Source organism: Pinus tabuliformis, chromosome 8 (genome assembly GCF_031772625.1).
Source record: "Pinus tabuliformis cultivar Carrire ecotype Pingquan chromosome 8, CPIR1, whole genome shotgun sequence".
NCBI lineage: Eukaryota > Viridiplantae > Streptophyta > Pinopsida > Pinales > Pinaceae > Pinus > Pinus tabuliformis.
In genome coordinates this window covers 954,911,431-954,928,378 of record NC_142294.1, presented here as the reverse complement: position 1 = coordinate 954,928,378, position 16,948 = coordinate 954,911,431, and positions in this window count along the sequence as shown.

The window sequence follows — 16,948 nt, the reverse complement described above, 5'->3', positions numbered from 1 at the left end:
GAGGCTATAAATGCCTGCTGGCAACAGAGGCTCTACCTACGACAAATGAGCATATTTAAAACTGGTTTACAGAGGAGACTTTGTTTTATCTTTACAAGACCAAGTAATGACTGATGTAAATACAAGGACTAGCCTGAGGAAGCAAGTAATCAAAGTGGAAAATGGTTGAAACAAAATATCATTAACAACTTAGAGCATAATGTACTTTATCTTTCCATAATAAAGTTTGATTTTCTGAGAAATTTTCGGTTTTGGAAGTTTAGAAAATTCAATAGAAAAACAAAGATAACTGGTTCTTCCAAGTGAATCGCCAATTGTTGTGGCCACCAACAACCCCCCTCCTTATTTAGTATTAGCAATAAGACTATGTAAGCGGGGACCCTTAGTAAAAAAATTGGAAAAAATCAATTAAGGCTCATGTATTTTACTCAAGAAACATCGCATCGCGCGAAGAATGATAGGACATTTCCTTATGAGTAAAAATGATAAACTGCGAGATTGCAATGCGAACTCCATCTCATCGCATGCATTAATAAAAACTCACATTGGAAAACCTTAAAAAATCACCGATATGCGATATCACATATCGCATATCGCAAAATTGCAGGAAAGACACATAACGATTATAGCGATAATGCAACCCGCGATATTGCGATACTACAATCTGCGATCTTACAATAGTGCGATCAAGCAAACTTCCAATAACACAGCACGATGAAATTGCAAATAATGCGACCCTGCGAAATGTGATACTATGATGCAGATCGCAGAAACATTCCATCACAAATTTTCCTGGCTCAATATTCAAGAAATTTTTTTCATAAACCAAGAACTGGATACGCACTTTAATGATAATTAATGAATTATATGCCAGTTGTTAATAAAATATGGTTTTGTGTTGTTCGAAGAGTCAGTTTACATCAGGTGGCATGTTTTTGCATATCCATAGCATTTAAGGCTTTCCTGTTGATTTTTATTATCATTACTCTCTCCTCACTTCTGAACTGCAGGAACGAAAAACAAAAAGTTACACAAAGTAGTGTGCAGGAAGCTATGAGGAAAAAGGGTAAAACTCCAATGTTCAGAGACAGAGAAAAGATGCCCGCATGCAACAGAGCCGCAGATTCACAGAGCACTGCTGAGCCATCCATTACAGATCTTTCATTCACATCCATGGTTGAATGAGTATTGAATGATGCTGATATCAACAAGCAGTTTAACGGTCAAGGTCAAGAGCTCACGAAAGAAGCATTTTTACAAATTTTGAAGCTTTATACCCGGTGAAGAAAAAGGCGCTAAAGGCGAAAAACGCATCAGAGAAACCCAGATCAAAGAACGGAGGTAGTTTCTGATGCGCGATTAGCGCCTATCGCTGAGAAAATTGTTCAAAAATCAAAGCCTCTAACTGCTCAGTCACTTGTAAGTCCGGAAAATGCAAGAAACCAATGGTAAAGAACAAACTGGAAACATAAAGCTAAAGAAAAGGCAGAAGCGATTCAAGGGTTAACCAAGTTGAACTTGGATTATTATTGAGCATCCGTGGTGAAGCCACATAGTCAGAAGATGACTCTCGAGTATATGATCGATTTTGCTGAAAAGATGGTGCCAGCTCTTACCATTTCTGTTTGCTTAGCTCAACCAAAAGCGGAAGACAGTCAGCCGGCTCTCCCAGGAAAATACTGAATGCTTGCGACATTAAGGAGCAAATGCAGAAATAGTTAGATATTAGATTTAATTTTTAGAAATAGTTTTGTTTTATTTTTGCTTAGAAAAAGGGCAGTCATTTAAACCGTATCCTGAATCTGTGTAATTAAGTTATTTAGTTAGTAGTATTTAAACCCTTCTCATGCATTTAGAGAAGGGTCTAGAAATTTATGAAAAACTTGCCCTCAGAACATGCACTTTTGCACCCTTAGAGGAGGTTTTGGTGAATGAATGGATCAAGGTTTGTTGATGTTTGCATTTGACATCTGCTACTGATGTTGCACTTCTGTACTCTTAGTGGATTTTAGAGCAAGGAGAGATAAATCATTGTCGCTTGAAGCTTATGAGTAGGACTAGTCATAAATGGTACTTTTATCTCTTGACCATTTCTGCTTATATGTTAAAGTGATATACAGTTTTAGTTATTTATGTATTATTGCATGAATGTCTGAGTTATCATTTGGCACTTTTGTACAGTGATAGCTATTTATTTATGCTTAATGTATGAATAGCTGATTATGCGGTATGTTTTTCACAACTGTTTCGTCTAACTTTTTATGCGAAGTGGTTCATCTTTATTGATTTCCTTTCTTATAATCGTTGAATGATCTTTATTACCAGTTGTTATTCGAAATCTCTTTAGATCGCATAACAGAAGAATTACATATCGGGTTTGTATAGACTTAGATGTGTTGTTTATTAGATTAAAATAGCATAGAATTAGATTAAAGTTTGAATTAGAATATCTTAAATAGGAGCTATTAGATCAGCAAAATTGAATTCTACACACACACACACTCATAGATTGGGAAACTGGTCCCATTATCCCCAGTTGGACCCGCTATACCAAACGGATAAGGAGTTGTCAACCAAGGTCCGGACCGGGCAGGTATCCCCCTTGTTGTCGACCCAATTTTTCAGGGCTTCAACATTACTGTAGCAGCAAGACGGCCGATGGTTTATCTATGGCAAGGTTGCAGAGGAGCTAAGGGGCTTCCGATATACCTAGAAGGTACTTGGAAGATAGTCCGTACGCGATTCTGTCTAATGTGCTACTACTCGAAGGGGTACCCACAGGGGTTACAAGGGAATCCAACAAGTGTGACCACCTCTTGTATTTCCTGCGTGCATGCCTCCCCAAATCCGCAGGTTTATGCACTCAATGATAGATCCTGTGGTTTAAAGATGCCGGAACACGTCTCTAGCCAAAAAAAAAATTGCTAAGAAATGGAGATCCCACTGGCCCTGGAAAGTGCTCTGATACCACTTGTTATGCTCTTAACCTGCAAAAAGATACCCAAATACAGAATATGCGAAGAAAGATACCCAGAACATAGAATAGTGAGAGACAATATCAAATATTTTATTATTCAGAAAGCAATGTTCACTGGCCTCTTCGAGGGGGCAACCTCCAATAGAGCAGAGCTCGATACAAAAATAAGACACGATGCTCCTCGCAAGGAGTCTGTATCCTTTATATATGACTCATACATGCAATACCATGGATCAATACCATGGGTTTTATTAATACCATGGCCCATTTACAACTAACTGTGGTCTCGCCATTAATTGCGGGTTAACCACTTACAATTATTAATACAGGCTTTATTGACTCTTTACTATGACTCGATCCCACTACATAAATAAGGGGGTTAGGGTGGGACCCTAACAACACAGAGGCAGAAAAAAGTTGCAATATCAAACAGATCCACTGATAATGAAAGAAAATTTGGAGACTCGTGCTATGAGGTGATGGCACAACATGAAGATCGCACGAAGACAAATAATGGAACAAAGAAGGAGTTGCATGTGCTGAAGCAATAACTCAGGAAGAACATGAAGCTACATAGATAGATGAATGAGTTGTAGTAGGAACAAGAACAATAGTGGGTGCAACATGCACTCACGGATGAAGCTGCACCTGTACAAGTTAAAGATCCATTCCAGCAACTGACACGGAGTAGACATGGTGAGCATTGTTGTTGATCACATGCAAGAGATTCAACAACATGCATGTCATTGTGTGCATGCATCCAATCCAACCCATTCAATACACTCACGAAGGCGAAGACAAGAAGCAAGTCTAACTGGAGCTGAACATGTACTATTGGTTTCCAGGTAAGAACAGTTTATCCACCTTATTCTGACATTAATTTATCAATCCGGGTGCGTATCCTTTCAAGGAAATGCGCAAGGTATATGCAGGGGCAAACGCGTAATCTGTTCTGACCAGGGTTCGCGGTTTAAGATTCGAAACATGGCTATAAGTTTAACTAATTACAGAACTTCAAAAATAATCATAAACGGTAAAGAACTGTAACAGCAAGCATAAACTGATAAATCACACACACACAAAGATGCAACACCTGATCAGAAGAGCGGACCTAGCTCTTTGATCGGGGATGCGTTAGCCATGGAAAAGACTAGAACAACAAAATAGATGATCTTTTATTACTCGGCAACAGATGATTATAATACTGATGGGAGAACCTCCATTCATAGAAACAACCTACAATTTATACACAGCAAGGGAGATTAGCAGATCTCCCTGAGACATAGTAATTGTAGATACAAAGATGTACATCGGTTAGAATGGTATCAGCATCAGATGTCTGAGATAGCAAGAAGGCCTAAGAATAGTTTCAGGGAACCTGTTCCCCAAGCTGCACGACCTCCTTCTGGCTGGTTGTTACCAGATATGTTGCGATATGCTGAAGTGAGGGTTCATGTTCTCCACGTTGCGGTCAAACACATAATTTAGTACTGCTAATAGATAGACTCCGTGTGTTTTCCTTCATTAATTAAAATATGCCAATTGGATAAGTAAGGGGGTATTTACCTTGTGAGTTTAACATAACAGCATAGGTAAATGACCACAAAAAGATCAAAAAGGATAGTAGAAATGGATGAAAGATGACCTGATTTTGTACCCAACATGTACTTTGGCAAGTTGATGCGCATGACCACCAGAACACACTTGAAGATCAACACGAACACTATGCATCAATGTGTTACTAGTTCAGCCGCACCCAAGAAGACCATGCACATGTTAGCAGACAAGTTGGATGAAGGAGATGAACCAATGCACTGGTTGCAACGGAGGCAAGAGTTTGCTTCAGCAAGATGTCACCATGAGGTGCATGCACACCATCACGGTCGACCAATATTGGCATCAGCTCACCACCTTCACCATCACAAGCATGTCAAAGAGTTGGTCTCATCACAGTGGACTGAGTGTCAGTGATGTCTTTCCTGGCTTTCTCAAGCCATGTTGTCTCACATGAGTACATGTGCATTGTAATGTTGAGTCATGTCAAGTGTAAGTCAAGTGTAAATAGTTGGATGTAACAGTCATAGAGTAGGTGAAGAGTCATGAGGGTAGTTGAACTGTCACAAATGGGAATATCAAGGGTCACCCCACCCTTTGCTATAAATAGTCCCTCATAACTCATTGCATATGCTTTTGGTCAGCCAAGCTTCTGATAAGACTATCTTGGAGAAATCTTGGACAGTATTGTAATGCACCTTGGCTTCTCCACTGCATGGAGCTAGTTCATCTCTTTGGAGGAGTAGGCAGATGTGGATGTAACATTCTGTTGTTGGGGATAACAAGTTTACATGGATGTATTGTATGATTGGGACTTACACTTATTTATATAATACGAGCCAACACATTTTCATGCATATGATGTTATTGTAGTTGGACTGTTCCGGTTGCTTAGCAATGTATGTTGTTTAACTTACTTAGTTGTGTATGAACCACTTCGTATGCGATTATATGAATCTTGTTGCAGATGTGTTGTTGGTTTGACCATCACTTTGGATTGCCGACTGATCTTCTTTCCAGCTTGTTATGAATCTCCGCTCGTGTGTTCCCTTCTTAGCTAAGTATTGCTACAGGTTGCCAAGGAGCACACTCATCTCACCCCCGATGTGTTAGAACCTCTCATTCGCCTTCCTTGACTCACTGCAGCAGACACAACCTTGCTACTGACAGAGTTATCTTACTTGCTTCTGTGTGACATCACGGTCAAGGCATTACCTTACGACCCACTGCTAGGACTCTTATACCAAACGATTTGAGTTCTAATTCCTACCGGGGACATCCCCTTGACATGTTGGTAGGTCCAACACCATCAAAAGGAAATTTGTAATGGGGTTGGGAAATATATTGATAAATTGGAGTTGAGGGGATCACAGTTTTCGTCTGCAAATGTTTTTGTGGAGGTAGATCTTGAGTAAGGGCTTCCAGCTTAAGTAAATTTAACCCTAGGAGAATGGAAGCATAGGCATATTCTAGATTATGAACAAGTTTCGTTCAAGTGTAGAGATTGACACGAATATGGTCATTTTTCTCGTGATTATTCGAGGAACCCTCCTACTAATGGTTCTGAGCAACCTCCGCAAGCGAAAGAACAATGGAAGACTCAATGAAAGAAGGGTAACAAGAATTCTGCAACATGACCAGATTTCATATGAGCAAAGGAAATAGCATGATGACAACCTTGTTTAATCCATTTAATGTGTTGGGAAATGCAAAGGAACCGATTGAGAACTAGATAGTTCAGGAGGAGTACCACGAAAATGGGAAAAGTGAGGACAAAACAAAAGAAATGAAGGAAGAATACTCCTCCAAAGAATGGAATAGTGATAATGATGACCTCTCATGGCAAGGACCCATCAACAAATCTGAAGATTCCTCTCCAACAACAAAGTAGACATGAGACTAAAATATCTCGAAAGAGGGGAAGGCCGAAACATCAAACCATAAATGAAGTAGAACATAATAAGAAACCCGGAAATCAGCCTATAATCTCAAATATTTTAAAAAACAAAGGGACCAAAAACAAGAGTGTAAAGGATGGAGGGTCATCTCAAATTCCCATTTTAAGATGATTATATTATCTTGGAATATTAGGGGTTTGGGGAGCCCTATTAAGTCCATAGATATAAAAGACATGTTAAAAAAAGAATAAACTTAGATTCTTTTTCTGCAAGAGATGAAAATGGAGGAACAAGAGGTCCATAAATCAGCTAGAGCCTTTTGGAAAGAAAGTGAGGGAGTTATCCAACAAGCTAGGGGTGCCTCTATATGTCTTTACACCTTCTGGTCCCCTTCTCATTTCTCTTTGATAGAGAGTATGAAGCATCAATTTTGGATAATGGTTATTCTAGCTAATAAAGTGGTGAAAGAATCATTGTAATAAATGTGTATGCACTCGTGTTGTATGGGAAGAAGGTAGAGTTCTAGCATTCCATAGGCAAGGTTAGAAGGAGAGGGAGGTGTCAAAATTGGATAATTGGAGGCAATTTCAGCATAGTTATTAGTGCCTCAGAAAAAAAGAGAGGATTTTTTGGTCTGAGATCCTTTTATGGATCATATGGAAGATTTGATATCGAACTAGCATATGATAAATGTGGCTCTGGAGGTAGGTAAGTACACTTGGACCAATAAAAGTGTAGGGGAGGCTCATATATCTGGTTCATATAAGTTTTCTCCTTAAAGGCCTTGATTTTTCATCTCCTATCATTTCAAATGGATTCTCAGTTCATCACCCTATAATTTTACGATTAGATAAGCCAACAAATAATCGGTTGATTCCATTTCATTTTAGTGTGGCTTGGGTTCAAGAAGAATGAGTGTAGGATCTCATTATTCAAACATGGAAAAGATTGTGTTGGGTCCCTATAATATTAGTGATTACCCCATTACTATTGTAGTTGTATCCCTTATTAATATTGTTGTGCCCCTATTGTCCCCATATTGTTATTACTGTGCCCCATAGAATTCCTCTATTGTTATTTTTGTGGCTTTATATTATTATTGTTAGGTCGGCTGGGTTATATTATGACTCCTTAGACTCCTATATATAGAAAGGAGGTTTTGTCATTTGAATCATCCAAAAATTGCTCATTTATGTAATGTAAAGGAGGTTTCCCCCTCGAACAGGCTGAATTATAAGGCGTTGGTCTATCTTTTCTATCTTTTTCTTGAGCTGGTTTCATAACATTTGGTATCAGAGCTTTGGATTCTAGGGTTTCATTGCTCCAAATAGGTCATCGTGGCATTTTCACTATAACTTTTTTTCTGCGACGTTTCATAAGCTAAAAAAAACCCATTTGAGAAGAAATCGCGCTGAATCTCGGGTGCGAATTTCAGAGAGTTTCGCACTATATTTGCGGAGATATGATCTGAGGAAGTTGGTATTTTTGTAGACTCCTCAATTACATTCAAAACAGGTGACTTGGGGAAAATATTCATAAATTTCTCTCTGAGCATCGGATTGAAATTTCGTAAGAAGGTGCAAAAAGAGGATGGACTTTAGTTTCTTGTATATCTCTTTCAGAGCCAAAGGTCGAAATGGGACACGTGGCACGTCATACAAGTTCACTCCACTGAACTAGTCTATAATTAGGTCACTGTGGGAGATTTGGCATAACTCTTCCTTGGAGAAACCAATTGGGATCAGATTGGTGGCATTGGAAGGAGGACACAGAAGGCTACTACAGGTCGTAATTTCGAAACTGGATGATCTGAAATTACAAAGATACATCAGAGGAAATATTGAGCTCCTACAAAGTGAAAAAAGGTGTGTAAATTTTTTAAATTTTTGCTTAAGCTTGGTTTGAAAAATTATTTTGAAGGAATTCAAAGGGCATAGTAGAGCATTGTTATCGATAACTGATGCCCTGAGGAAATAAAATGAAAACACCTAGTAAGAAACCTGAAAGCTCTAGCATGACTCATGAAGAAGAGGAAGAAATGCTACATGATATATCAAAATTACAAGACCAAGTGCAACAAATTTCACTCTCACAAATGCTAACATAAGCTAAGATAAATGGTGTGGAATCTAAGATAAATGGCGTTGAATCTAAGATAAAGGGTGTGGAAGCTAAGATTGACAATTTGAAGACAAATTTGAAGACAAATTTGAAGAGAGACATGGCAGATTTCAAGACAGGTTTGACAAATTTTCTACAAGAAATACTTACTAATGGTGAAAAGGTAGTAAAGGAAACTCATGATGCGAACAAAAGAAATGTTAATCACGATTTCATAGACTCTAATGTGGGATTGAAGACCCACCATATTCAAAAAATCGATATGAGGAAGTTTGATGGCAAGGATCCCGCAACATGGATATTACAGATGGAGCAATTTTTCGATCTCAATAATGTGCAAAACACACAAAAGGTACGTATTGCAACTTTATATTTGGAACCAAATCAGTTTGTATGGTATCAATGGCTTCGCTCTCATAAAAAAATTATCACTTGGGCAATTTTTATGGAAGAATTGATAGCACATTATGAGGATACAAAAAGAAACACCTTTTTAAGTCTCAAACAAAAGGGTTCAATAATGGAGCACATTGAGGAGTTCCAAAAATTGAACATAAGGGTAAAAAATATTCCAGAGGAGCATAGGATTGATGTGTTCATAGGGACTTTAAAGGATAATATCCAACATGATGTTCGCCTTTGGGAACCTGATTCATTAGAGAAGGCATTCAGGTTAGCAAGAAAAATGGAAAGCAAAATTATGGCAACCAGGAAGCATACCATTCACAACTATAACGATGGAAGTGTTGTTTCCCCTAGTCTTCCATAACCTATAAGGTTGACACCACAAAAATTGGAAGAAAAAATAGCAAAAGCTCTTTGTTGCAGTTGTGATAGCAAATACACTAAAGGTCATAAGTGTTCTGAGAAGAAATTATTCTACATAGATTGTGAAGAGGAAGAAGAAAAGGAGCAAGAAAGGTCAAAAGAAGAGGATATACTCCAAGAACAAAGCCTAGATAAAGAAGAAATGAATCCGACCATATCTTGTAATGCATTGGCAGGAATTACCACTCCTCAAACCATCAAGATAGAAGGACAAATCAAGAAGAAAAAGGTAATAGTGTTGATTGATTCAGGAAGTACCCACAATTTTATTCATTGTAAGGTAGCAAAAGAATTGAATTGCTTCTTATATCCAACACCAGAGTGTCAAGTGATGGTTGCAAATGGAGGAACAACAAATTTCTCGGGAAAGTGCCATAATATCAAGCTATCCATGGGAGAATATGTATTGACTAGCCCAATGCTTTCCATTCCAATGGGAGGTGTTGATGTTGTACTAGGATTCCAATGGCTACAATCCTTGGGTACAATAGATTTTAATTTTCAAGAACTTTTCATGAAATTTTCTGTGGAAGGAAAGGAAGTTGAATTAAGGGGTATTGCAGGGAAACAGGGAAAGATAATCAGTTCTAACGGTATGACGAAGCTTCTAAAAAAGGAACAAAGAGGTGTAATTGCACAATTATGTTCGCTAGATGTTTCCACATTGGAATCATCTATTTCTCCAGATCTCCAAAAAGTCTTTGACAATCATTCCAAGGTATTTGAGACTCCCATAGGTCTCCCACCTATTCGTGATCATGATCATGCTATTCATCTGATTCCAGGAAGTGTTCCTCCAAACATCAGGCCGTACAAATATCCCTATGCCCAAAAGAGTGAAATTGAACGTATGGTTGCAGAAATGCTAGAGGCTGGTACAATTCAACCAAGTCAAAGTTCTTTCTCTGCTCCAGTAGTATTGGTACATAAGAAGGATGGATCATGGCGCATGTGTCCGGATTATAGGGAGCTCAACAAGCTCACTATTAAAGATAAGTTTCCCATTCCTGTCATTGATGAATTACTGGATGAATTGCATGGATCAATTTACTTCACCAAGTTGGATCTTCGTTCAGGATATCATCAAATCAGAATGAAGACTGAAGACATTCCGAAAACAGTGTTTAGAACTTATGAGGGTCATTATGAATTTTTGGTCATGCCTTTTGGCCTTACCAATGCACCTTCAACATTTCATGGTTTGATGAATTCCATTTTCAAACCATTCCTTAGAAAATTTGTGTTAGTATTTTTTGATGATATACTAATCTACAGCAAGTCTTGGAAGGATCATGCTGAACATGTTGACAGGGTGCTACAACTATTGGAGGAGAAACAATTATATGCAAAAATATCCAAATGTTTCTTTCGAGTACAAGAGGTGGACTATCTAGTTCATATTGTATCTCATGAAGGAGTTAAGGTAGACCCTAGAAAAATTAAAGCCATTAAAGAATAGAAAATTCCCACATCCATAAAGCATCTGCGAGGATTTCTCGGGTTGACAGGGTATTATCGCAAGTTTGTTAAGAATTATGGGAGAATAGCAACACCTCTAACAACATTATTGAAGAAAGATGCATTTTCATGGACTCCAGCAGCAACAAAGGCCTTTGAACATATTAAAGAAGCAATGTGCCAAGCACCGGTCTTAGCTACACCGGACTTCACAAAAACCTTTATTGTGGAATCTGATGCTGCAGGAAATGGAATTGGTGTTGTTTTAATGCAAGATGAAAAACCCATTACTTTTGAAAGTCGTCCAATCAAGGGAAAGTTTTTACACAAAGCTATTTATGAGAAGGAAATGCTGGCAATACTCCATGCACTTAAGAAATGGCGACCCTACCTAATGGGAAGACACTTCAAGGTAAAAACGGATCATGATAGCCTTAAATACGTTTTAGAACAATTATTATCCTCTGAAGAGCAACAAAAGTGGGTCACAAAGATGTTGGGTTATGACTTTGAAATCATCTACAAAAAGGGAAGCAAAATGTGGTGGCAAATGCACTCTCAAGAAAGGATGAGGATGTGGAAGCATTGTTGTGCACCATTTCTATTATCCAACCAGATTGGATAAATGAAGCAAGGGAGGAATGGAAGAATGACGAAGAAGTGTGGGTACTTATTAGAAAGTTACAACAAGATTCCAGTACGTCTGATACATTTAGCTGGCAAAATGATTCATTATGGTACAAAGATCGCTTATACCTCTATAAGAATTCCCAGCTAAAACAAAAGATTCTTATGGAATTGCACACTTCTCCCCTAGGAGGGCACTCAGGATTTTTAAAAACTTACCACAAGGTTAAGAAAGAATTTTTTTGGGATGGCCTTAAATCAGATATTCAAAAGTTTTTGGCAGAATGTTTGGTTTGCCAACAAAATGAAGTTGAAACAATTAAGACACCGGGTCTATTACAACCTTTATCCATTCCAAGCCAACGTTGGGAGGAGGCTTCAATGGATTTTATCACAAGTTTACCCAAGTCTGAGGGAAAGAGTGTCATCATGGTGGTAGTTGACAGACTTACGAAGTATGCACACTTTTGTTCATTATCACATCCATTTAAGGCAAGTACAGTTTCTTCTGCATTTATGGAAACAATTCAAAAGCTACATGGAAACCCAAAGATTATTGTAAGTGACAGAGATCCCATTTTCACTGGAAATTTTTAGACAAAATTATTTTCTTGTCTTGGTACTCAGTTAGCTCATAGCTCATCTTATCATCCTCAATCTGATGGGCAAACGGAGATAGTAAACAAATGTTTGGAAGGATATCTTCGTTGCTTTGTATCTAATAAACACACACAATGGGTCAAATGGTTGCCTCTGGCTGAATGGTGGTATAACACTTCCTTCCATACAGCAACAAAAATGACCCCATTTATGGCACTTTATGGATATAAGCCACCATCCATCACATCATATTTAAGAGAAAATTCTAAGGTTCAAGCAATGGAACATCACATTGAACATCAACAACAAGTCCTCCAACTCTTAAAGGATAACCTCGTGTTGGCACAGAATAGAATGAAACAACAGGCAGATCAACATTGCAGCGAAAGAAGTTTTGATGTAGGTGATTGGGTATTCCGACGGCTACAACCATATAAGCAAATGTCCCTCAAGCAAGCTAAGAAGGATAATAAATTATCACCAAAGTATTATGGTCCGTACAAGGTGTTGCAAAAGATTGGTACTATGGCATACAAATTAGAGCTTCCTGCAGCTTCTCGTTTGCACCCAGTTTTCCATGTTTCATGTTTAAAGAAGGTTATAGGTGAAAAGCTCCCAGTTCAAACAATATTTCCAGAACTTGACGAGGAAGGGAAAGTTATATTGGAACCAGAAGCAGTCACAGAAATAAGAACTCGACAGCTACGAAATCGATCAATTTCAAAGTATCTTATCAAGTGGAAGAACTTATCTGCTGAAGATTCCACATGGGAGGATGAGAATTTTATACAGAAGCATCCAGAACTACTCAAGCGTTGAGGACAACACTTTTTTGAAGCAGAGGGGCATGTTGGGTCCCTATAATACTAGTGATTACCCCATTACTATTGTAGTTGTATCCCTTATTAATGTTGTTATGCCCCTATTATCCCCATATTGTTATTACTGTGCCCCATAGAATTCCTCTATTGTTATTTTTGTGGCTTTATATTATTATTGTTAGGTCGGCTGGGTTATATTGTGACTCCTTAGACTCCTATATATAGAAAGGAGGTTTTGTCATTTGAATCATCCAAGAATTGTTCATTTATGTAATGTAAAGGAGGTTGCCCCCTCGAAGAGGTTGAATTCTAAGGCGTTGATCTATATTTTATATCTTTTTCTTGAGCTGGTTTCATAACAGATTGGTCCAAGGTTCCCCATATTTCATATGGGAGACTAAACTCCACAACGTAAAAATAGCTCTAAAAAATGATTGAAGGAATAATTTAAGCCTATGGGGAAAAAACACAATCTCATTGATCAGTTGGAAAATCATTATAAATTGTTAGAGCACATGTCGATTGAAGATTGACATCTGCGAAACGAAGGACATATCACTAAGGATATATTCTCTTCCAACATACAGGAGGAAGCATTATGGTAGCTCAAATCTAGGAGCCTCTGGAAAAAATAAGGGAACCTAAACTCTACCTTCTTTCACAAGTAGGTGAAAGTAAGGGAGGTGACGAATAGGATTAAATAAACTGTACTGAAAGGAAAAACGAATATTTCATATTTTGAATAAACTAAGAAAGAAGCTTATCATCATTTTAGGAACTTATATTCAGAAGAGAAGATTACTCTAGAATAGGAAAATGAATTCCTAATGTATATGCCATCAGTAATCTCCCAATCTGTAAACCTAAATTTGATGAAGCCAATTATGGAGGAAGAGGTCTTGGTGGTAATTAGATCCCTCAATTCGGATAAAGCTCCTGGGCCGAATGGATCCCCTATATGATTTTATCCTGTATTTTAGCCCCTAATCAAATTTTATCTTCTAAAAATCTTAAATTATGTCTGTGAGAAGAAAAAATGGGAGGAGGTACAAATTTTTCTTTCCTCGCCCAATTCCAAAAGAATCGAATCCTGTGAATTTTTCCATATTTTGGTCCATTTCCCTTTATACTGCATCATATAAAATTATAGCCAAAATATTGAAACCCCTTCTTCCCTCCATATCGGAGAATCAAGGTGGATTCATGCAACATGAGAACATATTGCGTAACATCATTTTGGTACAAGAAGCAGTTTACTATAACAAGGAAGCAGGACATGAAGGAATGGTCATCAAACTAGATATGGAAAACACATTTGACCAGGTAAACCACTCCTTTCTCTTCTCAGTTTTTATCAAAGCTAGGATTTGGTCAAGAATTTATTCATTTGATAAATGCTTGCATTAGTAGCCACTAGATCGCCCATGTGATGAATGGACGCCCGACCTTATTCTTCATGGCTTCTCGAGGTTTGAGGTAGGGATGCCCCTTATCCCCTCTCTTATATATTAGCCTTATTAGAATACTAGAAGTGGTCAGGGAGCATGGACATCTTCCAGGGCTCAAAACAGTTAGGAATGTTAAAGAAATTAATCATTTACAATTTGCTGACAAAACTCTCCTATGTGGTGCCTCCAAAATCATTGCAACTCATTTTAAAGAGGTTTTGGATTGTTATCTAAGAATTTTTGGATGTATGGTGAACAAGAAGAAAAGCTTGATCTTGGGATGGAATATTTTCGAAAGCACTTTGAATGAAATCTCCCATATTTTGGGATTCCCTCTAGCTAAAAATTGGACAACTTTCCCTTACCTTGGTCTCCCAATTTCCTTGGGACCATTCTGTCGAGAGGACTGGGAAGCGGTTATCAAAAAAATTCAAAAAACAATCCACTCATGGGGTGTAAGGTTGCTAAACATAGCAGGGAAAATAATTCTCATCAAATTTGTATTATCTGCTCTTCCCATATATATTGGCTCTAGCCTTCTCGCTCTCAAAAACATAATTCATAGTATCAGTTGCATGATTAGGAAATTATTGTGGTAGGGAGGAAAATATAATGAGAAACAATATCACTTGATAAACTTGAACATAGTCAGACTCCTAAAAAAATGGGGAGGATTAGCTATCAAAGATCCATAATACATGAATTTGGCTCTTGGAGCCAGATTGTTATGGATATTGTTAACATACTCTAAGGAATGGTGGAAGTAGGCCTTTCTAAGAAAATATTTCCACAAGAATCGATTGATAAGACCGGACGAAGAAAGTTGGGAAGCAGTAGGGACTAAAATATGGAAGCTCTACAAAGCCTCAGCTTTGTTGGTGCTGGGAAATTTGGGGTGGAAAGTAGGGAATGGAAAATGCATCAGAATATAGAAAGGTCATATTATCCCTAGTGAATTAATGTGCCACTCTTTAGAGGTTTGGGACCCGGCTAGGTGGATGGAGGCGTAAGGGCTAAGAAGTTTAGAAAATATTTTGGTTTGGGATGACAATGGGCAATGGGTGGGATGTTATTGTCCAAATTTCTCCCCTCATACGGATTTGTCTTGGGATGAGATTGTAAAGAGCCTTAAAGGTTATGCATTGATCACCTCTCATAGATTGGATCGACGAATTTGGAAGGGAAGTAAAAAAATGCATTACATAGTGAAAGAAGTGTATGAAATTTTAGTTAAGAAGCTCCTGCACCCACAAGCCTACAACATTTGGAATAGGATTTGGAATAAGGATGACCTTCTGAAAGTAAATACCTTATGATGGGAACTGGTTCATGGAAAAGTCTTAACAACAGAAAACCTAAAAAAAAGATAGATACATGGTCCATCTTGGTGCGTGATATGTAGAAATGCAAATGAGGAAATATCCCATGTTTTCCTTCAATGGTCCTTAACCTTAGAATTTTGGAGAGTGGTGTTACATCTAATAAGCCAAATTTAGGTCATCCCTAAAAATTGGATGGAAATGTTTGGAAAGTGGATCTCTCATGCCCCATGGAATCATGCTTCGTCTTCAATCATATCCAGGTGTTGGGATGCTATTTTACGATACATATGTTGGGGAATCTGGATTGCTAGAAACAATGTTATTTTCAAGTAAGGGAAGCCTAATGTCTCATCCATAACTTGGAAATCCTTCCAACTTCTATTTGAAGCAATATCAATGAAGGGCTTTGATCCAGGTGACATGGACAATTTTTCGGAGGAAGAGAAAGAATGGTTTAACATTAAAAAACATTTAGATACTAAATGATACCCAATTCATGGTCAAAGGAAGATGCCATTTCTCATACATATGCCCAGATATCAATTTGAGAAATGGAGAAAAATGATGAGCCGTTATTAGCTCTTTTTTTATGGAACGTTCGAAGGGAATCTAGGGGGGGTTGGAGTGGGAGGGTAATCTATCACCCCATTGAAAAAGTAGGAAAAAAGTTTTCTTGGGGATTGGGAGTAGCACAAATAATCAAGTGGAAGAACTTGGACTTTGGAAATGGCTCAGATTGGCAATAGCAAAAGGAATATCACAATTATTAGTTTTTGGAGACTCTCTTATCACCATCCAAAAATGTGTCAATCGGTCTCACAACAAGGATATTGACTTAAGGACAACCATGCAAAAAACTTATATGATAATGGAAAATTTTGTGACTATAAAGTTTGACCATATCAAGATGGAAAACAATGTGTCAACCGATGTGTTGGATGTGGAACCTGATTATCTTCGTGATTCAGAGGTCTTGTTTCAGTGGTGTTTGGATCCCAATCCCCGACGGTGGGTGTGGGGGGGATTTCTCCCCACTATTGATTTCTAGGGGGTCCATGGGGGGACGTTGCATGTTTGGAGCCCCCCCCCCCCCCCCCCCCCTGGAAGGGGTTCAGGGGCAGTTCCCCTACAGCTAAAAAAAGATGAAAATTTTCCTTGTAAAATATTGTAATTTTGTAGTCAATATGGACCGTTCATTAGGTGGATGATATGTCAATAGAATTTATGTTTAATTTAGGGTTTTTTTTTTCCTAGAATGCAACCCCCCGGTTTATAAGAGGGGATTGTATTCTGG